General features: G+C 45.0%; 1 protein-coding gene across 1 annotated transcript in view; it reads left to right on the top strand.

Moving 5' to 3' along the window:
- PTP4A3 (protein tyrosine phosphatase 4A3) overlaps positions 1–25,964 on the top strand; it is a 122,569-nt gene that overhangs the window by 20,475 nt on the left and 76,130 nt on the right. Inside the window, exon 2 of the mRNA XM_058174460.1 lies at positions 7,012–7,134. The gene's annotated coding sequence lies outside the window, so the exon portion shown is untranslated. The remainder of the gene's footprint in view (positions 1–7,011; positions 7,135–25,964) is intronic.

Below are 25,964 nucleotides of genomic sequence, written 5' to 3' on the forward strand. Positions count from 1 at the left end.
GAGTGACACCTCCTGCAGAAACCCTTTTTTTTCTTTTGGAGTGACTCACAAAATCCAATCCCTGTACGTGAATAGCAAAACCTCACAAAAGACCAGTTCTTTTCGTTACGGTTATATCTACGCGTACCAATTCATCTTTCGTCGCTGTCTTGCGATTCACGTATTGCACAAAGCTGTTACTTGCTTTATTGTGATTTATTGAATGATATAGTCACTACAGATTAACAGAGTTGGAAGGGAACCTTATAGGTCAGGGTTCTCCAACCTTGGTCCCTTTAAGACTTGTGGACTTCAAATCCCAGAGTTCCTCAGCCAGCTTTGCTGGCTGTGGGAGTCTGGGAATTGAAGTCCACAAGTCTTAAAGGGACCAAAGTTGGAGACCCCTGTTGTAGGTCATCTAGTCCAACTCTCTGCTCAAGCAGGAGACCCTAAACCATTTCTGACAGATGGCAGTCCAGTCTCTTCTTGAAAGCCTCCAGTGATGAAGCTCCTACAACTGCTGAAGTAGCATCTATTCTGACGTTCTCACTGCCAGAAAATTTTTCTTTATTTCCAGGTTGAATCTCTCCTTGATCAGTTTCCATCCATTGTTCCTTGCCTGGCCTTCGGGTGTTTTGGAAAATAGCTTGACCCCCTCCTCTCTATGGCAGCCCCTCAAATATGGGAACACTGCTATCATATCTCCCCTGGTCCTTCTGTTCACTAGACTAGCCATGCCCAGTTCCTGCAACCGTTCTTCGTATGTTTTAACCTCTAGTCTTCTACTCATCCTGGTTGCTCTTCTCTGCACTTTTTCTAGAGTTTATGCAGTTAGTTTAGAAACTGTCATTGGATGATCTGTGAATTAGACTAGTTTTGGGATTATTTTCCCACTTTGGAATCAGGTGCCAAATTTGGAGGGGTCTTTTATACCCATTTTTCTTTTTAATCAGTGAAATAAAAGTACTGCTTTGCTTATAAAACCATACAGTTGGAAGATGAACTCTTTTAGAGCATCAACCCAATCGTCTAATAGGTTGCAGGGATCCAAATTAAGCAATAGAAAGAAATGTATGCTGATGTAGTATTTGAGTATTTGATAGCACTGATGATGTTACATAGTTTGGTTATGAAACGTCTGCGAGAAAATAGCCAAGTTCAGAGAGTCCCAAGGACCCCACAAATCCAAATTCTCTCACTGTGTTTTGACCAGGAAGTATTGATGAGGGAAGTATTGAGTGTGTGTTTTCAGCTGTGCCTCTCCTTAAACCTCATTCTATTCAACCCACATTTAAATAACTTGCTGTTCAGAATATCCTAAGATGCATGGCTAAAATCAAGTTATATTACACCTACAGCATTCCCATATTTATTTATTTATTAGATTTTTTATACCGCCCTTCTCCCGGGGGACTAAGGGCGGTTTACAGCCACTTAAAACAACATAAATATAGACAAATTAAAAACTGATTATAAAATGGCCTAATAAAATTAAAACTGAGATAAAATAATCAACTAAGTCAGCTGATCAGCCCGGCATTTCATGATAACCTGAAAATTACGGTTATTTTCAAGAAGAACATACACGAATATATATATATATATACAGGTAGTCCTTGATTTACAACCTTCGTAGCATCCCATGATCATGTGATCAAAATTCAGATGCTTGGCCACTGGTTCATACTTTTAATAATAATAATAATAATATTTTAATTTGTATACCGCCCTTCTCCCGAAGGACTCAGGATGGTGAACAACCAAATAAAATATAAACATAGACACATACAATATTAAAAAACAACCCTTAAAAACTTACTCAATTTGTCAAAAAATTTAAAATACAAATTACACCCATAAAATTACAAAAATTTAAAATCCATTTAAATTAAATTACAATTTTAAAAATCAAGCCAGTTTTGACCAAAGCTGTGCTCCAAGGTCATGTGATTCCCCTTTTGCAACCTGACAAGCAAAGTCCATGGGAAAGCCAGATTCATTTAACAACCAGCTTGCTAACCGCCGTGATTCACTTAACAACTGGGGCAAGAAAGGTCGTAAAATGGAGCAGAACTAACCTAACAAATGTCTCGCGTCACTGCAGAAGCTTTGGGTTCAGTTGTGGTCGTAAGCCGAGGACTAACTATTTGCATATCATTTTCTAAAAAGAATGTTTCCTTTTTAAGCCAGTCCCTAATTCTTACTCATACATAGAACATATAATAATAATTTTGGAAGGGACCTTGGAGATCTTCTAGTCCAACCCCTTGCTGTAGCAGGAGAATCCATACCATTTCAGACAAGGGGCTGTCCGGTCTCTTCTTAAAAACCTCCAGTGACGGAGCAACCACAGCTTCTAGATACAGAAAGAGCTCAATTAATGACCGCTCCTTTCAGCGACCATTCGGACTTACGATGGTGCTGAATGAGTAGCAGCTACAACCAGTTTTGGAAGTTGTAACTCGAGGGCTGTCTGTAGTAAAGATCTCTCTCTCTCTCTCTTTCACTTTGCAATCCTTCCGTCATCTCAGTTCAGGACAAAAATCCAGTCCTCGTTTAAGTTCTCAACAACTGGTTGTAGGTGACAAGGCGCTCGTTGTACAAAGAGTAATGAGAACTCCTACTCAAGCCAGTGAGAAGGTTACCTGGGGATAAATTTCTCTCCCCATGAAGTGCAGTGATGGTCCACTCAAAGGTCCTCGTGACATCCTTGTGGTTTGTTTTTAAGGACGCCCTTAAAATCCTTTCTGGTCCCTGCAAACCATGAACAAGTAAACATTCTGTTTGAAAAAGCCATTGTACGTTTTGGATAAGATTGCACTGACTTCATGAGCTGTAAAACGGGTGTCGAATTGGATTTCTTCGAGGGCTGGATCAGCATTGTAGTTCCCCTCCCTGGCCCAGCCGTGGGGAGAGGGGCGAGAAAAGAACGGGGACACCTGCCGGCCAAAATGGGGCACAGGGCAGCCTCGTGCAGACCCCCCCCCTCGTGTCCCGTTTTCAGCCTGGACGGCCACCTCCAACACTTTGCCAGCCAAAGTGGGGTTGGGGACTCGCGCAGCCTCTGCACAGCCTGTTTTCAACCTCCACGACCTGCAGCACTCTGCTGGCCAAAAACAGTGCTGCAGGAGGCTGAAAACGGGCCACGCGGGGGCTATGCGAGGTCTCCCCGCAGCCCTTTTTGGCCAGCATAGGCACCACGGATCGGGCCGGTCCTTTGATATTTCCAGGCCGGTCCCGCAGGCAGATCTAAGCACCCTACGGGCCGCATCCGGCCCGCGGGCCTTGACTTTGACATCTCTGCTGCAAAAGATATTTTATTTCATTGGTAGATTGATTTAACAAGATATCAAACCAAATTTAATACATGAAGACTTTACTGTGTGCAGGTGGTCCTTGACTTAACAACAGTTCATTTAGTGACCGTTGAAAGTTACAATGGCCCTGGGGGGAAAAAAAGGACCGTTATTCGCACTTATGACCATTGCACAATCCTCGTGATTGAAATTCTGATTCATATTTATGACGGTTGCAGTGTCTTCTGGTCCTTTTTTGTGACCACCTGACAAGCACAGGGAAGGCAGATTCACTCAAGAACCGTGCGACTAACTTAACAGCGGCAGTGGTTCACTTAACAACTCTGACGAGCAAGGTCGTAACATGGGGCAAAACTCCCTTAATAAATGTCTCGCTTAGCATCAGAACTATCGGGCTGAATTGTGGTTGTAAGTTGAGAGCTACCTGTATTTCCGTTTCAAAAACACAATTTTGTCGTCGTCCCGTCCCCCCCCCCCCAAAAAAAAATTAGTGAAGTTAAATCTTGCCTTTCAGGAACAAGAAAAAAAGATCCAGGTGGCTGCAGAGATTAGATCTTCCATTTTTAGCGGACTTCCTCTGTTGATTAAATTAAAAGGAGCTTCATTAAATAGCAGATTTGTGCAAAATGTTAGTCAAGCTGCCAGGTAACTTTGCCCGACCTACTGAACAAATCACGAAGGAGGATTCTCGTTTAGTTGGGCATCGTGTTAAATGTTCTGGTCGGAAGGCTAAAAAAATAATAATTAGATAATGTGCAGTACTTCCCTGGAAAGATTATTTTTAAAATCCAGCGGTGATAGGTTTTAGGGTAGCATCTCGTCTGGTCCTGTTCGTAGTCTGAATATTATTATTGCGTTGGAAGGAAAATCTAACTTCGGTTCAGTTCCAAGCCAGGAGAAAGACGCTAAAAATAAAATGGAGGCTGGAGGTTGATCGGAAAGAAGGACCGTGTGTTGATGAAGCAGAACCAACCGGGTTTGTGGTTTTGGGCCAGCTGTCTTAACTGGGTTTGGTTTCACGTGGACTTTTAATACAGTTTCTACAGCATTGTGCAATCTGGAGGCTTGCCTTGTGTGTTTTTATGATTGGATTGTTTTTTACTTGTTTCGCAAAGGCTCGTGATGGGTCTTAATTATCACTTCCTTAGTCTTAATCCTGCCGGACGTGTGTAATTGATTTTATCTAACCTGTTTCCCTGAAAATAAAACCTGAATGCCTAGCGTGATTTTTCAGGAGACTCGTAATATAAGCCCTAGCCCAAAAATAAGCCCCAGCTAAGATCTTCAGCAGACGGAAGTGTTTAGTACTGTATTTCCCCCCAAAATAAGACCTAACCGGAAAATAAACCATAATGAGTTTTGGAGCAAAAATTAATACAAGGCCCCGTCTTACTTTGGGAAAAACACAGGTATTACCTTTCTTAATGGACAGGTATTATTTCCACTTTTATCGATGTCTTTGTTGTCACATCACCTGGAACTGAATTTTTTTGTCTTGGGAATAGGCTGGCCCAATCTAAGGAGAAATTTCCTGACAGTTAGAATAATGAACCTGTGGAACAACTTGCCTCCAGAAGTTGTGAATTCTCCCAACGCTGGAAAGTTTTTACGAAGAAATTGGACAACCGTTTGTCTGAAATTATATTCAGTGGTGGCGAACCTAGGGCACGCGTGCCAGAGGTGGCACTCGGAGCCCTCTCTGTGGGCACGCGCGCCATCGCCCCAACCCAGCTCCATCGCGTTTCTTGCCGTTGAAAAGAAAGTTGGTGCAGGAGCGAAGCACTTGCCTTTGCGCGAAAGGGCATTCCGCCTTCGCGGTACATTTGCTGTTGCTGCCTCCATGGCCTGCCCACTGCTCTCGCAGCGCCTTGCACAGCAGAGTGAAATTTGGCGCATTTCACAATGGGGGAGACGGGGTCCCCTTCTCCTGGAGCCCATTATATCAGCTCACTCTCGCCTCCCAGATGTCAGTTGCTTTTCCTGCAGAGCTGCTGTAGTGCCTGCACCCCCCAAGCTGGGCCCCCTGCCAGAAAGTGACTTGGAAAGTGAGGGGGAAGGACCATCAGGACTTACCTCGGGAGCACCGCTTCCCTGGCTCAGCTCCAGGAGCCAGAGGCAGGCCAGGTGGAGGAGATAACGAGGCCTCCGTTCCCTGACTCTTTCCCCCCAGGCGACGCCTCCAGACCCAGCTGATGGCAATCAGGCCTGGCTGGACCCTAGGTTTCATAGGCAGGAGAGGCAGGAACAACAGAAGCGGGTGGGGCAGGCCTAGGAAGTGCTGAGTCATGGAGCCACACCCCACAGGATATAAAACCAGCGAGGGCTTCTATGCCTCTTCGTAGCAGGCAAATCAACTGCTTAACTAGAGTTGAAGTACTGTTTGTTCCTGGTTGACTCATCGGCATCAAGGGATAAATAGTTTCCTATCACCCAGCATCAGTTCAGGGGTTTCTTCCCACCCCACCCTGGGGGGTGGGGGAGAGAGAGAGGAAGAGAAAGAGAGAGAGAGAAACACAGAGGGAGGAGGGAAAGTGAGAGACAGAGAAAGAGGGAGGGAGGAAAAAGGGAGAAAAAAGGGAGGGAAAGAGGAATGATATTACAAAAGTTTGTCTTTTTTGTTGTTACTAAACATAATGTTTCAAAAGCAGAAAAGCAATGAAGGGGTGTAAAAGTGCATTTATCACGTTTTTCTTAGAACAATTTGAACTCTGCCTTGTTTATCATTAGTTTAGGTAGTAAAGCCTCCATATTCGGGTTAAATTGCCATGTTGGCACTTTGCAATAAATAAATGGGTTTTGGGTTGCGGTTTGGTTCGCCATCACTGGTATAGGGTTTCCTGCAGGGATGAAGTGCTCCCAGTTCAGACCAGATCTCCTGATCCGGTAGTGATGGAGGCAAGTGGTTCAGAGAACTGGTAGCAAAAATCACTGCAACCCCCCCCCACCCCCCGGATGCCCAGCTGAGCCATGCGATCATCAGAGGTTTTTGGTTTTGTTTTGTTTTTTACTTTTAAAAGCATTTTTTCTTCATCTGAAAAAATGCTTTTAAAAGTAAAAAAAAAGATCACATGGCTCAGCTGGGATCATCAGAGCCTTTTAAAAGCATTTTTTTACAACCTCTTGAGAGGTTTTAGAAAAAATGCTTTTAAAAGTAAAAAAAAAAAAAGTTGGCCACGCCCATCCAGTCACATTACCCCCACCACCAAGCCACGCCCACATAACTGGTAGTAACAAATTTTACATTTCACCCCTGGTTTCCTGCCTGAGCAGGGGGTTGGACTAGAAGACCTCCAAGGCCCCTTTCAACTCTGTTATTCTATTCTAATCTAATCTGCTGGGGGTTATTAAGAAAGACTGAGTCTGCTTTCTGTCTATAAGAGCATGTTTCTTCCTATGGGGAAATATAATATTTTTTAATTTTCCCTGAAATATTTAATCCTTTTGGGGGGAGGGCAGCGTCCCACAATTGCATTGCATAGTCATTGATGTTCCAGGATCCCATCTGGGTCGGTCTTTGGGACCAGAAGTTTTGTCTTCCGTCCTTGAAGTACGACCATAAAGGAGCCTTCCCATTTATAGCGAGAAAACATTTTTTTCAGGGCCATCGTTAAATCCGAACAGTCACTGAACGAACGGTTGTGAATTCGAGGACTGAGCCATTTGAAGGTTCCGTTCGGCGGCTGTAGAATCTCAACCCGCCTCTTTTCCTTTCCAGGTGTGGCTGGCGCATTGCGACTTGCGAAGGTACCAAGGATGGATATCCAAGAATGGAGATGAAATTATTTGGCGCGGCGTTGGGCTATATCGGGCACCGTTCTGGAAATCGGTTCTAATTTTGGTAAGTCACCCAGCGCTGAAGGATGATGGGGTGGATTGTCGTAAAAAGTAGAGGAGCTGCTTTATTTGAGACGCCAGCTTCAGGCATGCTGCTGAAGACGTGTCGTGTCCCACTCCTCCTCTGACGGCCGGGTCGGGGAAGTCTGTATCAAGCGTGGCCACAAAGCCTCTGCAGCTTTGCCAAAGTTCTGTCAGAGTTCTCAGGGCAGACTGGAGTCCAAGATGTGACTTCAGCAATCCAAATTAGACTTGCCTGACTCAAAGAATGCCAGAAAGCAGATCCTTCATATAGGCCATGGGGTGTGGCTCCATGACTCAGCACTTATCCAGGCCTGCCCCTCCCTTCCTTTTGCTGACGTCGCCTCTCCATTCTCCGGAAGCGTGGATCCCTCCACCATCCAGCTGCCGGCAATTCCAGCTTGTGACTGGCTTCCTGTTGCTCATGTTCACATGCTGTGGGGGAGGGGTTTATTTGCTCCGTTTGTCCGGGCATGGTGCCAGGACTGGGGGCTGAAGGCATGCCTGGCCATTCGTCTTGCTCAGTCTGTCCGGGCATGGTGCCAGGACTGGGGGCTGGAGGCATGCCAGGCCGTTCGTCTTCATTATCCGTCTCTGGCTGAGATAACAGGAGATGAGGGGGGCCCGGCTGCGGAGAGGGGGGCGAGCGAGGCACAACAAGACGTTTTCAATTTCCACCCGTCGTTAAATTCATCCGTCGCTCGTGGTTTTGGATGGATCTGGGATTTTTCCAGTATTAGAATTGTGGAGAGCGGGTTTGGTGTCCATTATTGGGAGTTTCCGCAATACGAGAATGGGAAGAGTAGATTTTCGGCTGAATGGATGAAACGGCGGCCAGTTTGTGGGAGAAAGGAAAAGACACCACAAGGAGAGGCAGGAAGATTTGCAACCTGTAGGCAGCTGCTCCCGCTTGAAATGTACAGGTAGCCCTCCACTAACAGTTCATTTAGTGACCGTTCAAAAGTTACAACGCCCCCGAAAAAAGTGATTTAGGACCGTTTTTCACACTCAGGGCTGTTTGCGATCAAAATTCTTGGCAACTGACTCATACTTATGACAAATGCAGTGTCCTGGGGTCATGGGATCCCCTTTCGCGACTTTCTGACAAGCGAAGTCAACAGAGAAGCCAGATTCACCTAACAACCATGTTATTCACTTAACAAATGCAGCGATTCACTTAACATCCGTGGCAAGAAAAGATCGTAAAATGGGTCAAAGTTAACTTCACAACTGTCTCGCTTAGCAACAGAAATTTTGGGCTCAATTGCGGTTGTGAGTTACGACCTGTAAATAAATCCCTTTCAGTAATTTGTGATCTGTTCCTAGGAAAAGAAGATAAAATAATTCCTGTCATGTTGTTGTTTAATATGGGTGAAAATTACAATCTGTTTCTAAACGTGGATTATTCTTCATTAAGTGACGGCTGCTAGAATCTCTGTAGCTCTTTAGGTGGGAAAAGTTGTTTTTGGGAGAAATAATTGAGTTATTCAAATATTGTGGTGTAGGGTTTCCTGCCTAAGCAGGGGGTTGGACTGGAAGACCTCTAAAGATCCCTTCCAACTCTGTTATTCTATCTTCTATTCTTCCTTGTTGAATTTACAACTTACGGTCTTTATTTGGTTTACGAGTTGGCCTAAATTCAAGCTAGTAATGTAGGCCGCTGGATTATTGCCCGATGACACCAACCTGGTTGAATGACACAGGAAAAGTGATATTCGAAGCAATTAAACCATTTGGTCAAATTGTTTTTTTAAAAAACATTTTGACTTTGTGAGGATTGCAACTTCAACCCCCCAGCCTGATGCTAAACAGTTTTCCTCAGAAACACAGCAATGGTGAAACCTTGAAATTCGTTATTGAGTTGCTGCAATTAAAACGTTATAATGAACGGCGCTAAGTAATGGTTTTACGAATGGGAATAGTTTAAAGAAAAAAAAAACCTTTTCCTTTTGCGTTTATTCAGGAAACTTAATGGGTTAGGCTTGGATTTAAAAAGTGCAATTCCGATAAGGATAAATTCCTGAAAAAAACAAAGAAGTTTATTTTATTTTATTTTTCAAAGTGGACGTACAGGTAGTCCTTGGGTTATGACCCTATTTGGGGCAGGAATTTCCATCACTAAGCGAAGCGGTCATTAAACAAAATCTCACACGACCGCATGGCTTAGAGACGGCGGTTCCAGCTATCCAGGTTGCTGCCATTAAGTGAGGACTTTGTTTCTCCTGCGCTGAGCAGCCTGCCTCTCTTTCTTGAACCCAGGCTAGCAGTGGGGGGGACAAGGATAGCGAGGGTCAGCTGGGAAGGAGAATGTGTCCATGGGACATGGCAATCGGTCATAAATGCCAGCCAGTCTCCCAGCGCCCAAATTTTGATCCCACAGTGGCATTGCAGCAGTCAGAACTTCAAAGATCAGTGGTCAGCACCCCAAATGATTTCAAGCAGTCGTTGAGCAAATGGTCACAACCTGAGGACTATCTTTGTTAAGTAGACAGTTTGTGCCAAACCAGTACAGGTAGTCCTCGACTTACGACCACAATGCAACCCAAAATTTCCATTGCTAAGTGAGACGGTTGTAAAGTGAATTTTTTCCCTGTTTTACAACCTTTCACGCAACAGTTGTTCAGTTTGGTTTTATCCCCTGCTTGGGGATAAAAAACAGCTTCTAAATCACAGCTGATCTTTGGAGAGAGAAGCAGTGAGAAAAGCAGGCTGAGCTTCGCTTGCTAGTTATGCCTCGTTATGGCTGAAAAAAAGCTGCTAAAGCACAGCTGATCTTTAGAGAGAAGCAATGAGAAAAGCAGGCTGAGCTTCACTGGCGCTTCGTTAGGGCTGGAAAAAAGCTGCTAAAGCACAGCTGATCTTTAGAGAGAGAAGCAATGAGAAAAGCAGGCTGAGCTTCACTGGTGCTTCGTTAGGGCTGGAAAAAAGCTTCTAAAGCACAGCTGATCTTCAGAGAGAGAAGCAATGAGAAAAGCAGGCTGAGCTTCACTGGCGCTTCGTTAGGGCTGGAAAAAAGCTGCTAAAGCACAGCTGATCTTCAGAGAGAGAAGCAATGAGAAAAGCAGGTTGAGCTTCACTGGCGCTTCGTTAGGGCTGGAAAAAAGCTTCTAAAGCACAGCTGATCTTCAGAGAGAGAAGCAATGAGAAAAGCAGGCTGAGCTTCACTGGCGCTTCGTTAGGGCTGGAAAAAACCTTCTAAAGCACAGCTGATCTTCAGAGAGAGAAGCAATGAGAAAAGCAGGCTGAGCTTCACTGGCGCTTCGTTAGGGCTGGAAAAAAGCTTCTAAAGCACAGCTGATCTTCAGAGAGAGAAGCAATGAGAAAAGCAGGCTGAGCTTCACTGGCGCTTCGTTAGGGCTGGAAAAAAGCTGCTAAAGCACAGCTGATCTTCAGAGAGAGAAGCAATGAGAAAAGCAGGCTGAGCTTCACTGGCGCTTCGTTAGGGCTGGAAAAAAGCTGCTAAAGCACAGCTGATCTTCAGAGAGAGAAGCAATGAGAAAAGCAGGCTGAGCTTCATTGGCGCTTCGTTAGGGCTGGAAAAAACCTTCTAAAGAACAGCTGATCTTCAGAGAGAGAAGCAATGAGAAAAGCAGGCTGAGCTTCACTGGCGCTTCGTTAGGGCTGGAAAAAACCTTCTAAAGCACAGCTGATCTTCAGAGAGAGAAGCAATGAGAAAAGCAGGCTGAGCTTCACTGGCGCTTCGTTAGGGCTGGAAAAAAGCTTCTAAAGCACAGCTGATCTTCAGAGAGAGAAGCAATGAGAAAAGCAGGCTGAGCTTCACTGGCGTTAGGGCTGGAAAAAGCTGCTAAAGCACAGCTGATCTTTAGAGAGAAGCAATGAGAAAAGCAGGCTGAGCTTCACTGGCGCTTCGTTAGGGCTGGAAAAAAGCTGCTAAAGCACAGCTGATCTTCAGAGAGAGAAGCAATGAGAAAAGCAGGCTGAGCTTCACTGGCGCTTCGTTAGGGCTGGAAAAAAGCTGCTAAAGCACAGCTGATCTTCAGAGAGAGAAGCAATGAGAAAAGCAGGCTGAGCTTCATTGGCGCTTCGTTAGGGCTGGAAAAAACCTTCTAAAGAACAGCTGATCTTCAGAGAGAGAAGCAATGAGAAAAGCAGGCTGAGCTTCACTGGCGCTTCGTTAGGGCTGGAAAAAAGCTTCTAAAGCACAGCTGATCTTCAGAGAGAGAAGCAATGAGAAAAGCAGGCTGAGCTTCACTGGCGCTTCGTTAGGGCTGAAAAAAAACTTCGAAAAAAGCTACATTCAGAGTATAAGACCCACCCAAATTTTTAGCCTCTTTTGGGGAGGGGGTGAAGTGTGTCTTATACTCCAAAAAGTACGGTCTACCAGTGCTCCCTACGGGGGGATAAAAGGAGAAAACACAGATTTGCTTAATTTAAAAGACCAAAAAGCATAGTACTCTGGAAGATACCTCCTAAAATCACAGACTTTGATGGAACATGCCCATCTTACGTCCTTAACCACGGATGGATGGGTTTGAGAACTTAAATCGGGTTCCTTGAAGGAAGGAGGGGCGGGTTTTGCTCCAGTGCAGCAGGGAAGCTAGAAAGGATGTGGGGTTGAAGGCCACTTTTTCAGGTTGGAGGGAGAAATAGAACGGAGAGCCGGATGATCCACCAAGAAATGAAGAAGGACCACCCTGGTCTCGTTGGGCCATCTGCATTTCAAAGGCAGCTCTTCAACCACATCAGAAGAGCTTGAAAGTGGAAGAAATTTCTTGCAAGTTGAGAAATTGGGATTCTTCTGGTAGAGCGGTTAGCAAAACAAGTCCCTCAGCTTTAAATGCTTCCGTGCGACCCACGATGGATTAAGGGAGATCTGTTCCTCCTAGTGAAGCTTTGGAAGAGGCTGTTCTGACCTAGGCTTCCCCAGCAGCATGAAACAGAGTCCTCGTCCCGATAAGCCTCTTTTATTTAATTTACTGTGAATTCCTCTCCAGCAAAGTCTTTCAAGATAGTCCACAATTACCGACCTTTATCAGGCTTGGAGAGCGGCCAGGCCAATATTGGCAAGAAAGCAGTAATGAACTAATTGCCTCCTGCAAACTACACTCCCCTTTCACTCCTCTTTTATTCCCTCTGGGAGGGGTCATTCATCGACCACCTGTGGCCTTACTCCCAAGTCGACCCTTGTTCTTTAGCTGTTCCCTTCATCTGGCAACTGCGGATGCGCACGCTGGGAACAGGCTGCAGCTGTTTGTCTGCCTCACTGATGTCTGACTCCGAAGGCAGCTGATAACTGGCATACGGCCCTGGTCCCGTCTCTGCCTCCGACGCAGAGCCTTCCCTAGATTTCAGGACTGGCCCATGTTCCTCCCCAACCTCCTCACTCTCCAAATCTGCTGCCAGCTCTGCTGGCTGCTGCTGGGCCACAACAGAGGCCTGGAAGAGGTGGACCATCGATCATCGTCCTAGACACATTCCAGAACATGAAGCATTGGAAGAAAGCGTCAGGTTCTGGAACGTGTCCAGGATGCTTGATGGTCCACCTCTTCCAGGCCACTTGACATGACGGACGGGGACATCCCAAGACTAGGAGTTGACTTTTCCTGGTTTCTTCTTCCAGTTTTGGTTTTGGGGTGCTTAGGGTGTGGACTTCCTTGAAGGTCTTCCAAAGCTCTTTCCAACCACATGTGAATCTTCCATCTCTCCTCAGGTGGTGTCCTTCAGATCTACAGGTAGTCCTTGATTTAGGACCTCAATGGAGCCCAAACTTGCCGTTGCTAACCAAGACACTTGTTAAGGGAGTTCTTTCCTTGCCACCGTTGTTAAGTGAATCACTGCACTTGTTAAGTTAGGAACCCAGTTGTTAAGTGAATCTGGCTTCCCCATTGACTTCGTTTGTCTGAAGGTCACCAAAGGGGATTAAATGATCCCCAGGATGCTACAACCGGTCCTCAATATAAGTCGGTTGCCAAGCGTCTGAATTTTGATCACGTAACCACGGGGATGCGGCAACGGTCATAAGGCTTCTCATCTGTGTTGTATTTTTCTGGTTTTCTACCTAGTACAGGTAGTCCTCGACTTACAACGGCTTGTCCAGTGATTGTTCAATGTTACGACAGCATTGAAAAAAGTGACTTGCAACCGTTTTTCAGGCTTACAACCGTGGCAGCATCCCCATGGTCACGTGACCAAAATTCAAGATGCCTGGCAACTGACTCCCATTTATAATAATAATAATAATAATAATAATAATAATAATAATAATAATAATAATAATAATAATAATAATAATATTATTATTATTATTATTATTATTATTATTATTATTATTATTATTATTATTATTATTATTATTTAATTTTTATACCACCCTTCTCCCGAAGGACTCAGGGCGGTGAACAGGCAGATAAAATAATACAATACATTTCAATAAAAAACACTATTTAAAAAACTTATTCCAATAGCCTAAATTTAAAATAAAATACAAAATATAAAATAAACCCCAATAAAATCCATGTTTAAAAACCCTATTAAGCCAGTCCTGCTCGGAAGAATAGATCTGTTTTAAGCTCGCGGCGAAAGGTCTGGAGGTCAGGACGTTGTCAAAGTCCTGGGGGAAGCTCATTCCAGAGGGTAGGTGCCCCCTATGACGGTTGCAGTGTCCTCCGGGTCATGTGATCCCCTTTTGCGACCTTCCAATAAGCAGCGTCCATGGGGAAACCAGATTCACTTAACAATCATGGGACTAACTTAACAAATGTCAAGCGGTTCACTTAACAACGGTGGAGAGAAAGGTCGTACAATGGGATGTGATTCACTTAACTGTGTTGCTTAAGGGCAAGAGATTTGGGGCTCCGTTGTGGTCGTATGCCGAGGACGATCTGTATTTTGCTAATGAGTTACTCTAGGCCAGTCTTGGTGAACCTTTTGGGCACCGAGTGCCGACATGGGAGAGCACACGTGTGTGTGCCAGGAACCAGAAGAGCAGCCGCCCAGTGCACATGTACGCACCGGGAGGCTGCTCTTCCAGTTTCTGATGCGCGCATGCGCACCGGCCACCTGATCTTCTGGTTTCTGGCACACATGCGCGTGCTAAGACCAGCTGGCCGGTGAGCAAACCGGAAGAGTAGCCGGCCAGTGCGCATGCGCACGCTGGGAAGATGATCTTCCAGTTTCTGGCGCACACATGCACACCAGCCAGCTGGTCTTCTGGTTTATTTATTTTATTTATTTATTTAATTAATTAAACTTTTATCCCGCCCTTCTCCCGAAGGACTCAGGGCGGTGTACAGCCTTCATTTAAAACAATTAATATACACACTAAAATAACAATTAAAAAACTTATTCAATAAAAGGCCGAAATTAAAACCGTCCAATTGACCCTATAAAATACCCAATAAAATTTAAATTTAAAATTTAAAATTTAGAGTTTAAAAATCAGGCCAGTCCCGCTTGGATAAATAAATAGAATTCAGTTCCCGGCGAAAGGTCCAAAGGTCAGGCAATTGGCGCAAACCGGGGGGAAGTTCATTCCAGAGGGTAGGTGCTCCCACAGAGAAGGACCTTCCCCTGGGGGCCGCCAGCCGACACTGTTTGGCAGATGGCACCCTGAGAAGACCCTCTCTGTGAGAGCGTACGGGTCGGTGGGAGGCATATGGAAACAGCAGGCGGTCCCGTAAGTACCCCGGCCCTAAGCAATGGAGCGCTTTGAAGGTGGTAACCAAAACCTTGAAGCGCACCCGGAAGACCACAGGTAGCCAGTGCAGACTGCGCAGGAGTGGTGTTACCCGGGAGCAACGTGGTGCTCCGTCAATCACCCGCGCAGCTGCATTCTGGACTAGCTGAAGTCTCCGGGTGCACCTCAGGGGTAGCCCATGTAGAGAGCATTGCAATAATCCAGGCGAGAAGTGACGAGAGCATGAGTGACCGTGCATAAGGCATCCCGGTCAAGAAAGGGGCGCAACTGGCGGACCAGGCGAACCTGGTAAAAAGCTCTCCTGGAGATGGCCGTCAAGTGATCTTCAAACGACAGCCGTCCATCCAGGAGAACACCCAAGTTGCGCACCCTTTCCGGTACACATGCGCGTGCGAAGACCAGCTGGCCAGTGAGCAAACCGGAAGAGTAGCCTGCCAGTGCGCATGCACATGCTGGGAAGATAATCTTCCAGTTTTCGGTGCATACATGCGCACCGGCCAGCTGGTCTTTGCAGGCATATGTGTGCTCGAGAAACCAAAAGTCCAGGGGGAAATGGGAAGAGCAGCTGTCCGGCATGTGCCTGCTCACCGGGCGGCTGCTCTTCCTGTTTCTGGCGCTCCCACATGGGTGAAGACCAGCTGCCTCTCGCCAGGACCCGGAAGAGCAACAGGCAACGGTTCGCGTGTCCAGGGCTGTACATGTCACTTCTAGCACGCATGCCATAGGTTCACCATCATACCTCTAGGCTTTAATTACATTATTTTACTTTCATGGAGATGGATAGTTCTCAAGATACTATTTATATTAATTACGGCTGTTTGCAAACTCTTCAACCCTCCTAAGGCGTTCCTTTAAATATACGCGTGGTTGTCTTTGATTTGTTTTGATTTTGAATATTGGTTTTGACTCAGGGGTGGGTGGGGGGCACAACTGAGCCGTGAACTAATTTGGCGAAGCAGAATTTTGCAACGGTTGTGTTTTTCTTTTGATCTGTACCTCGCCTTCGTGAAGGTGTGCAATGAAGACACGTTGTTGTTGTTATTAAAGTCTGTCCAGGTGTCTCCTGTGGATACTAACCCGAGATCCTGTAGGACAGCTTCAAATGTTGGTCGGTGCCATTGCTTCACGTTGCCCTGCGTGACTTAAAGCTCTCCTCTTCCCAATTTTAGAAGAACATGAAGATTTCAACCCTGCTTAGAAGACTCGGCATTTTTATTAGGTCGGGGCTCCCCAACCTGTAGTCCGCAGCCCGGTACCAGTCCATGCAGGGGTGAAATGTAAAATTTGTTAGTACCAGTTCTGTGGGCGTGGCTTGGTGGTGGGGGTAATGTGACTGGGTGGGCTTGGCCAACTTTTTTTTTTTGTACTTTTAAAAGCATTTTTTCTACAACCTCTTTGGCTGAAGAGGTAGAAAAAATGCTTTTAAAGGATTCTGACAATCCCAGCTGAGTTGCCTGATTGCCAGAACCCTTTAAAAGCATTTTTTTTACCACCTCTTCGGCCGAAGAGGTTGTAGAAAAAAATGCTTTTAAAGGGTTCTGATGATCTCAGCTGAGTTGTCTAATTGCCAGAACCCTTTAAAAGCATTTTTTCTACAACCACCTCGGCCAAAAAGGTGGTAGAAAAAAATGCTTTTAAAGGGTTCTGATGATCCCAGCTGAGTTGTCTGATCGCCAGAACCCTTTAAAAGCATTTTTTCTACAACCACTTCGGCCAAAAAGGTGGTAGAAAAAAATGATTTTAAAGGGTTCTGATGATCTCAGCTGAATTGTCTAATCGCCAGAACCCTTTAAAAGCATTTTTTCTACAACCACTTCGGCCAAAAAGGTGGTAGAAAAAAATGCTTTTAAAGGGTTCTGATGATCTCAGCTGAGTTGTCTAATCGCCAGAACCCTTTAAAAGCATTTTTTCTACAACCACTTCGGCCAAAAAGGTGGTAGAAAAAAATGCTTTTAAAGGGTTCTGATGATCCCAGCTGAGTTGTCTGATCGCCAGAACCCTTTAAAAGCATTTTTTCTACAACCACTTCAGCTGAAGAGGTTGTAGAAAAAAATGCTTTTAAAGGGTTCTGATGATCCCAGCTGAGTTGTCTGATCGCCAGAACCCTTTAAAAGCATTTTTTCTACAACCACTTCGGCCAAAAAGGTGGTAGAAAAAAATGCTTTTAAAAGGTTCTGACGATCCCAGCTGAGCTGTGCGATCATCAGAGGCTTTTTTTTTTACTTTTAAAAGCATTTTTTCGGCCGAAGAAAAAATGTTTTTAAAAGTAAAAAAAAAACAACAACAACCTCTGATGATTGCATGACTCATCTGGGCATGGGGTTGGGGCAGAGATTTTTGCTACCGGTTGTCCGAACCACCCACCGCCATCACTAATGGATCAGGCGATCCAGTGCGAACCGGGAGCATTTCACGCCTGAGTCCATGGCCTGTCTAGCAGTGGTCCATGCAAGTGTGGAAAACCACAGTCCTCCCCACAGAAAAATACCTCTCCATGGAACCGGTCCCCAATACCCAACATGTTGGGGGCCTCTTGTCTTAGTCCAGGGGTGTCAAATTCAAGGCCCGGGGGCCAGGGGCAGTGGTGGGATTCAAATAATTTAACAACCGATTCTCTGCCCTAATGACCAGCTGGGTAGGTGTTGCTCGGTGGTCATGTGATCGTGTGGGCGTGGCCAACTCAATGTCACTCAGGTCGATGGATGCTTTGCCTTAGCTGTTACAATGTAACAAGGCTTAACCAGAGAGGCAGTTTCTGTAAGTAGAGCAATAAAGATTAGGCTAGAAACACCAGAATGTTTCCTTCCTGCCTTCCTTACAGGATTAGCCCTGTAAAGTGGGGAAAAACAAAATAAGATTTCTTCCAACAGCCGGTTCTCCGAACTGCTTAGAAAGTTAACAACCGGTTCTTCTGAATAGGTGCGAACTGGCTAAATCCCACCACTGGCTATGGGGTGTTTAGATCTGGCCCGCAGGGCCATCCTGAAAAATAGCTTTTGGCTGCGATGGCCTCCTGCAGCCCTCTGCCAGCGAAAACAGAGCGGGGGGGGGGCATTTTTGCTGGCAGAAGGCTATCAAAACAAACTAAAAACAAACCAAAAGGAGGAATGTTTCTCCTTTTGCATTTGAGCATGCAAGAAGGGACAGGAAAGGGGAAAGCAAAGAACAAGAAGGGAACATGGGAAGAGAGCAAGGAAGGAAAAAGAAGGAAAGAGGGGAAGGAAGAAGAAAGAGGAAGGAAGGAAGGAAGGAAGGAAGATAGATAGATAGATAGATAGATAGATAGATAGATAGATAGATAGATAGATAGATAGATAGATAGATAGATATAAGTGGATGGGTGGGTGGATGGATGGATGGATAGATAGATATGGATGGATAGATAGATAGATAGATACAGATACATAGAATCAGAATGATTGATAGATACGTAGTTAGATAGATAGAGATGGATGGATAATGATAGATAGATAGATAGATAGATAGATAGATAGATAGATAGATAGATAGATAGATAGATAGATAGATAGATAGATAGATAGATAGATAGATAGATAGATAGATAGATAGATAGGGATGGATGGATGGATAGATAGATAGATAGATAGATAGATAGATAGATAGATAGATAGATAGATAGATAGATAGATATGGATGGAGATAGATAAATGGATGAAAGGAAAGGAAGATAAGGAATATGGAGGGAGGGAGGAAAAGGGAAGGACGGACAGACAGACACTCCTTGGAATCAGACAGTTGCACACCTGGAGTAAAGATTGGAAGATGACACGGAGAGCCGTGGAGTGAACTGAGTTGACCCGGTTTGCCAAAGGCTGGAGATCTCGCGGATCTGTGAGGTCGAAATTGTGCAAGATCTGGTTTAGCCTCCACCTTGTAGCTGGTGCCAACTGCAGGTGCGGCCTTCTCATGCCTGTGCTGGCCGTGGCCTTGCCTTGGAGTGCAAAAAGTACCTGGGTTTTCCCCGTGACTCCCACACGAACTCTCTCTCTCTCTCCCTTCGAAGTGGTAGGTTTGCAGTTTTCTCATTTTCAAGTTTTTTATGTTTGTTGGCTTCCGTCAAGTCAGCGGTCCAGACGTTACGGCGTTGTTAATCTCAGTACGGAAATACTGATAGCGTCGATAGTCCTCGACTTCCGACCACAACTGAGCCCAGAATTTCTTTCGTTAAGCGAGTTTTCCCAAAGGTGCTTTTTCAGGAGGCAACTGGATTTTCTTGGAGTGTTTTTTTTCCCCCCTTTTGAAGACGTTTCGCTTCTCATTCAAGAAGCTTCTTCAGCTCTGACAAGATATCGGGGAATGGAAGGGTAAGTGAGTTTTGCCTCATTTTTACGGTTGTTAACTGAATCAGTGCAGCAGTTGCTTTGGTAACCAGGTTGTTAAGTGAATCTGGCTTCCCCTTGGACTCTTCAGAAGGTCGCAACAGAGGATCAGGTGACCCCGGGACTCTGCAACCGTCATAACTATGAGTCAGTGTTCGAGCATCCGAATGTTAAATCACGCGACTACCGGGATGCTGCCATGGCCGTAAGTGTGCAAAATCATCATAAATCGTTACTTTTTTCTCTTCTGTTGTAACTTTGAAGGGTCGTTAAATGAATCGTTGCCTGTCCTGTAAGTAACTTCCCAGGCAGATCAAGAGTCACCTCAGGTCACTCTTTAACTGACCCAAATCTAGATGCTACCTTCAACATGTTGAAAATTGCTTTTAAGAGTCTTTGCTTAGTAGGAAAGAGATGGTATCGCGGTTAATTATAAGATCATCATCGTCTTTTAATGACCCCATAATCCTCTGCAGGGTGCAGTCTGGGCAACTGAATGGAGCTGAGTGTTTACTGGCCGGATGCCCTTCCTGTCGCCAGTGCGTTGTTTTGTTCAGCAGATATATTCTCATTCTGCCCAGAGAGAGAAATATCTGCCTCTACCTAGGATCGAATTCACAGCCTCCTGATAGTGAGGCGACAGCTCCACCTCTCGGCCACCGCACCACTCCATGGTTAATATAAGATCCCGAGATTAAATCCAGTTCTGCTGCTTTCTTTAATTTTATCATTTCTTTCATTGTCATACAGGTAGCCCTTGACTTACAACGGTTCATTTAGTGACCCTTTGCAGTTAACAACAGGACTGAAAAAGTGTCCTATGACCGTTTTTCACACTTAGGATAGTTTTCGCATCCCCAGGATCACGTGATCTAAATTTGGACACTTGGCAATGGTTTCGTATTTATGTTCCGGGGTCACACGATCCCTTTTTGCGACCTTCCGACAAGCAAAGGGGCAGCCAGCTTCATTCAACAGCCGTGTTACTAACTTAAGAACTGCGGTGATTCGCTTAAAGGCGGGAAGAAAGGCCGTAAAAATGGGGCAAAGCTCACTTAACAGCTGATTCATTTAGCAATAGAAATTTGTGAGAATTTGTGGTCGTAAGTCGAGGATTTCCTGTAGCTAATTTTCCAGGTCTTAAGGCCCTTTCTTTTTGACTCATCTCCTTGGCGATTTTAGGGGGCTTGTGTGAGATAAAAATGGTTTACAGCTGTGGCGCTACAGATGTCGTTTCTGCTGCCTTGTGGTATCTTCCAGATACATTGTGGTTGCAACCCTTCGGCCCCGCTAACACATCTGGAGAACACCAGCTTTATTGTCTCCGTTCTCTTAAAAACCCAGCGGAGCGGCGCTTCCTTATTTTAATTTTCAGATTAATCCCACGGGTGAATTTAACATTTAGAATTCACTTTAGCTGCTCAACTGGTGGGAGGCTACCAGTGGAGCGAAGGAGCGCTTTCCGCGTTGAACTGCTTAATGCCAGCCCAGCTGTTTTGGATGCAAACAACGGGGAGTTATTTTCCCAAGATTTTCTGACACATCCAAACGTTGCATGAGAATATTGGTAGCTCATGATTGAAGTGAGGGGTTCTTGGTCCTCTCTGAGCTGGGGTGGTTTTCCTGCAGATGTTTCATTACTCAACTAGGTAACAAAAGATAAATAAGCCATCAACTGGCACATAGAGATGAACAATGTTTACATACCATTTAAAAGACAATTGAAAAGCCAAGAGGGGAACAAAAAGACTTCTCCAGCACTTCCACCCACACTGATAGGGTCAGCCACTAGTGTTTAAGGAGAGCAAACTGCATTCCTTTCTAGCCCTGATGATGTTCTCTAGTTGGGTCATGAAATGTCTTCAATAAAAACAACTCAGAGAGCACCAAGGACCCCACAGTCTTCCTCCTCCACCCTACAAGCCCCATGGCCTTCTAGCATTGATGATGTTACCTAGTTGGGTAATGAAACGTCTGCAAGAATACTGTTTGGCCCAGGCCCAAGTAGGTAGTAACAAACTTAGTCCATGGAAAAACAAACTTTATTCGAACAGCTGGGAATTACTTCATTCCAAGCGTCGTTCAACTCAAAGTAAAACAAATGCCTCCCAACACAAATTCCTCAGTTATCTCACAAACCTTAGTCCAATTAGGCAAACTGCCAAAGGCCCTTCCTGGCAAATGTCCAGAAGCCACACAAAAAAAAAGACGTCGACGAAGCAGAGGACGCAGCTATAACGTTGTTTTCCGGCAAGCTGAAACACAGGTGCTGGTCTGTTATTAAGCTTTATGGGAGGGGCCAATCATCTCTTGGCTTTACTCCTGAGTTGTCCTCTCTGCTTGAGCTGCTCTTGCCTTTTGGCAGCTCTTCTTATGCGTGCATCAAGAACAGGCTCCTCCTGTTCCTCTGCCTCACTACTATCGGGCTCTGGAGTCCGCACCTCACTTCCCGATGGCCCTGGCCTCACCTCAGCCTCATCGCTGTCTGACTCCATTGCCAGCTCCGTAGGCTGCTGACGGACCGCAACAAATACATCCAAGCTCAGAGAGCACCAAGGACCTCATTGTCGTCCTCCTCTTCCATTCCACAAACCCCACTCCCTTCTAGCACACTGATGATGTTACCTAGTTGGGTAATGAAATGTCTCCAGGAAAACAACCAATCTCAAAGAACATCAAAGGCCCCACATTCCTCCTCCTCCTTCTCCACCCCACAATCCCCATGCCCTTCTAAGATTGATGGTGTTACCTAGTTGGGTAATGAAACGTCTACAGGAGAGAGAAAAAAAATCCCCCTTACAAATATCAATCCCTAAGGTGGAAACATTTATAATAATAATAATATCAGAGTTGGAAGGGACCTTGGAGGTCTTCTAGTCCAACCCCCTGCCCAGGCAGGAATCCCTACACCGTTTCAGACAAATGGCTATCCAACATTTTCTTAAAAATTTCCAGTGTTGGAGCATTTACAACTTCTGCAGGCAAGTTGTTCCACTGATTAATTGTTCTAACTGTCAGGAAATTTCTTCTTAGTTCTAGGTTGCTTCTCTCCTTGATTAGTTTCCACCCATTGCTTCTTGTTCTACCCTCAGGTGCTTTGGAGAATAGTTTGACTCCCTCTTCTTTGTGGCAGCCCCTGAGATATTGGAAGACTGCTATCATGTCTCCCCTAGTCCTTCTTTTCATTAAACTAGGCATAGCGAGTTCTTCATATGTTTTAGCCTCCAGTCCCCTAATCATCTTTGTTGCTCTTCTCTGCACTCTTTCTAGAGTCTCAACATCCTTTTTACATCGTGGCGACCAAAACTGAATGCAATATTCCAAGTGTGACCTTACCAAGGCATTATAAAGTGGTATTAACACTTCACGTGATCTTGATTCTATCCCTCTGTTTATGCACCATCTATTTAAGTACCACCGTCTATTTAAGTACCATCAGTACAGTAACTTCTCCAAAGTTGGGAATCATCTTTGAATGTCTTACCTGCTCTTCTTTGGCGTTGACATTTCTCTTTCCGTCCGTTGGATAAAAGCGTGTGTGCTCCTGGATGAAAGCTGTTGCCTTGAACTCACTCAGGAGTAGAGAATTGACAGATTTACTTTTTGTCTTTATTCGTTCGTGTCCCATCTGGGCGCACATAAATCATCGGGAAGTCCCCCCCCCCACATTACGTCAAGACATTTTCTGGCTTTGTGTAAATTTGTGGGATTAGCAGCCTGTTGGCAATAGCTCACCGGGCCTCTTGGCCTTCATCCCAAGCTTTCTCTTCAGAGCGTATCTCTGGGATTTTATGTATGACGTAGGTAAGGATGTTGTAATGGACAGAATTTACCGGAACAATTTGCATTTCAAACGTCCGCTCAGTCACGGTTTACCCAAGGAAACACAGAACTACAGATTTGGAAGGGACTTCGGAGGTCTTCTAATCCAACCCTCTGCTTAAGCAGGAGAATCCTATATCAGTGATGGTGTTGTGCCTCGTCCTCCCTCCTCTCCTCAGCCGGGCCTCTCCCATCTACACCCGGGCCTGCTATCAGACTCCGAGTCTGATAATGAAGATGAACGGCCTGTCATGCCTCCAGCCCCCTGCCCTGGCCCCACGCCCGGACAGGATGTCAGGAATGAACAAACAAACCTCACTTATACGGCATGTGTTCCTTGGGCCTACTCCTTCTGACCCCTCCCTTTCTCAAACAGCAGAAGACAATTCAAAGTGGGAGGATCCTCGCTTCCGGAAATCTGAGAGGCGACACCAGCAGAAGGAAGGGAAGGGCAGGCCTGGATAAATGCTGAGTCATGGAGCCACACCCCACAGCCTATATAAAGGACCTGCTTTTGGCATTCCAACCTTGAGTCAAGCAAAGTGACTCCATCTAGTTTGCTGAAGTCACAACTTGGACTCCTGCCTGCCCTGAGAAACCTCGGAGGACTTTGGCAAAGAATAGAATAGAATAGAATAGAATTTTATTGGCCAAGTGTGATTGGACACACAAGGAATTTGTCTTGGTGCATATGCTCTCAGTGTACATAAAAGAAAAGATACGTTCATCAAGGTACAACATTTACAACACAATTGATGATCAATATATCAATATAAATCATAAGGATTGCCAGCAACAAGTTATAGTCATACAGTCATAAGTGGAAAGAGATTGGTGATGGGAACTATGAAACGATTAATAGTAGTGCAGATTCAGTAAATAGTCTGACAGTGTTGAGGGAATTATTTGTTTAGCAGAGTGATGGCCTTCGGGAAAAAACTGTTCTTGCGTCTAGTTGTTCTGGTGTGCAGTGCTCTATAGCGTCGTTTTGAGGGTAGGAGTTGAAACAGTTTATGTCCAGGATGCGAGGGATCTGCAAATATTTTCACGGCCTCTTCTTGATTCGTGCAGTATACAGGTCCTCAATGGAAGGCAAGTTGGTAGCAATTATTTTTTCTGCAGTTCTAATTATCCTCTGAAGTCTGTGTTTTTCTTGTTGGGTTGCAGAACCGAACCAGACAGTTATAGAGGTGCAAATGACAGACTCAATAATTCCTCTGTAGAATTGGATCAGCAGCTCCTTGGGCAGTTTGAGCTTACTGAGTTGGCGCAGAAAGAACATTCTTTGTTGTCCTTTTTTAATGATGTTTTTGATGTTAGCTGTCCATTTGAGATCTTGCGATATGATAGAACCCAGAAATTTGAAGGTTTCTACTGTTGATACTGTGTTGTCAAGTATTGTGAGAGGTGGAAGTATGGAAGGGTTTTTCCTAAAATCTACCACCATTTCTACGGTTTTGAGTGTGTTCAGTTCCAGATTGTTTTGGTTGCACCACAAGGCTAGTCGTTCGACCTCTCGTCTATATGCGGATTCGTCATTGTCTCGAATGAGACCAATCACTGTTGTGTCATCTGCGAACTTCAGTAGCTTAACAAATGGATCATTTGTTGCAGAGGCTTGGTTGCCATGCCTGATACGGACTTCCTAGACCCGGTCGTCGGACGGGGAGTGGGACACGACAGATGGCAAACTTTTTAGGCACCCAAGTTTCCAAACTGGAACGCGTGCTTCGGAGCCCCAGAAATTCGGAGATCAGCTGGCCGGAGCTCATGTGTGTGCCAGCCACCTGGTGTTCAGGTTTCTGGTGCGCGTATGTGCCTGAAATCCAAAGACCAGGTGGCCGACGTGCGCATGTGCACCGGTCAGCTGCTCTTCAGGTTTCGAGCACTCCGGCATGCACAAAGATCAGCTGGCCGGCGCATACGCGCACCAGAAGCCACAAGAGCAGCTGGCGATGGAGGATGCCCACAGAGAGGGCTCTGTGTGTCACCGGTTCGCCATCACGGCCCTATATCGTTTCTGGCAGATGGCTTGATTTCTTTTTCTTTCTTTTTTTAATAATTTTTATTAAGCTTTTCACCCTTAAAAGCAAAATGAAAAAAAAAACCACATTAAAAACACATAACAAACATAGCGTTACATATTTTACAGCTTGTCGTCTCGGCAATGATATATATTCTCCGTTCTTTTTTTACTCATTCCTTTACAAACTTATATTGACATTGGTTTCTATTTACCAATCCAATAATTTACATTTCCTAATTTTAACTTAGTGAGGTTAAGAATCCAATTAATAATTTTGATTTCTTTTTTCCAACCAATCGTATAATTTATTCCAGACTTTGTAATATTCTGACTCTTCCCTTTCCTTAATTTCTAACGTCATCCTGTCATATTTCTGTACACTGTAAAATTTTTCGGATTATTATTTCCTCTCCTGGAACATTATTTTGTTTCCATACATACAGCGATTCTTACTGCCGTTAATATATGGAGTATTAAGTATTGCAAAGATTTGTCCATTTTTGAACTAATTATTCCCAATATTTATTTATTTATTTATTTGATTTGATTTGTATCCCGCCCTTCTCCCGAAGGACTCAGGGCGGAGATGAAATTACGGTTTAAAATTCCAGCTTGATTTCTGACACATGATATCAGTCTTTCAATATTTGAGGGGCCGGCACAAAGAAGAGGAGCGGTCAACTATTCTCCAAAGCCCCTGAAGGCAGGACAAGAACCAACAGATGGAAACTAATCAAGGAGAGAAGCAACCTAGAATTAAGGAGAAATTTCCTGGATTGGAGGCTAAAACAGACGAACGGTTACATAAATCGGGTATGTCTAGTCTGATGAAAAGAAGGACCTAGGGGTGACATGATAGCTGTCTTCCACTATTTGAGGGGCTGCCCCTCAAAGAAGAGGGAGTCAAGCTATTCTCCAAAGCACCAGAAGGCAGGAAAAAGAAGCAACGGATGGAAACTAATCAAGGA

The sequence above is a fragment of the Ahaetulla prasina genome, chromosome 3 (assembly GCF_028640845.1).
Source record: "Ahaetulla prasina isolate Xishuangbanna chromosome 3, ASM2864084v1, whole genome shotgun sequence".
Classification (NCBI taxonomy): domain Eukaryota; kingdom Metazoa; phylum Chordata; class Lepidosauria; order Squamata; family Colubridae; genus Ahaetulla; species Ahaetulla prasina.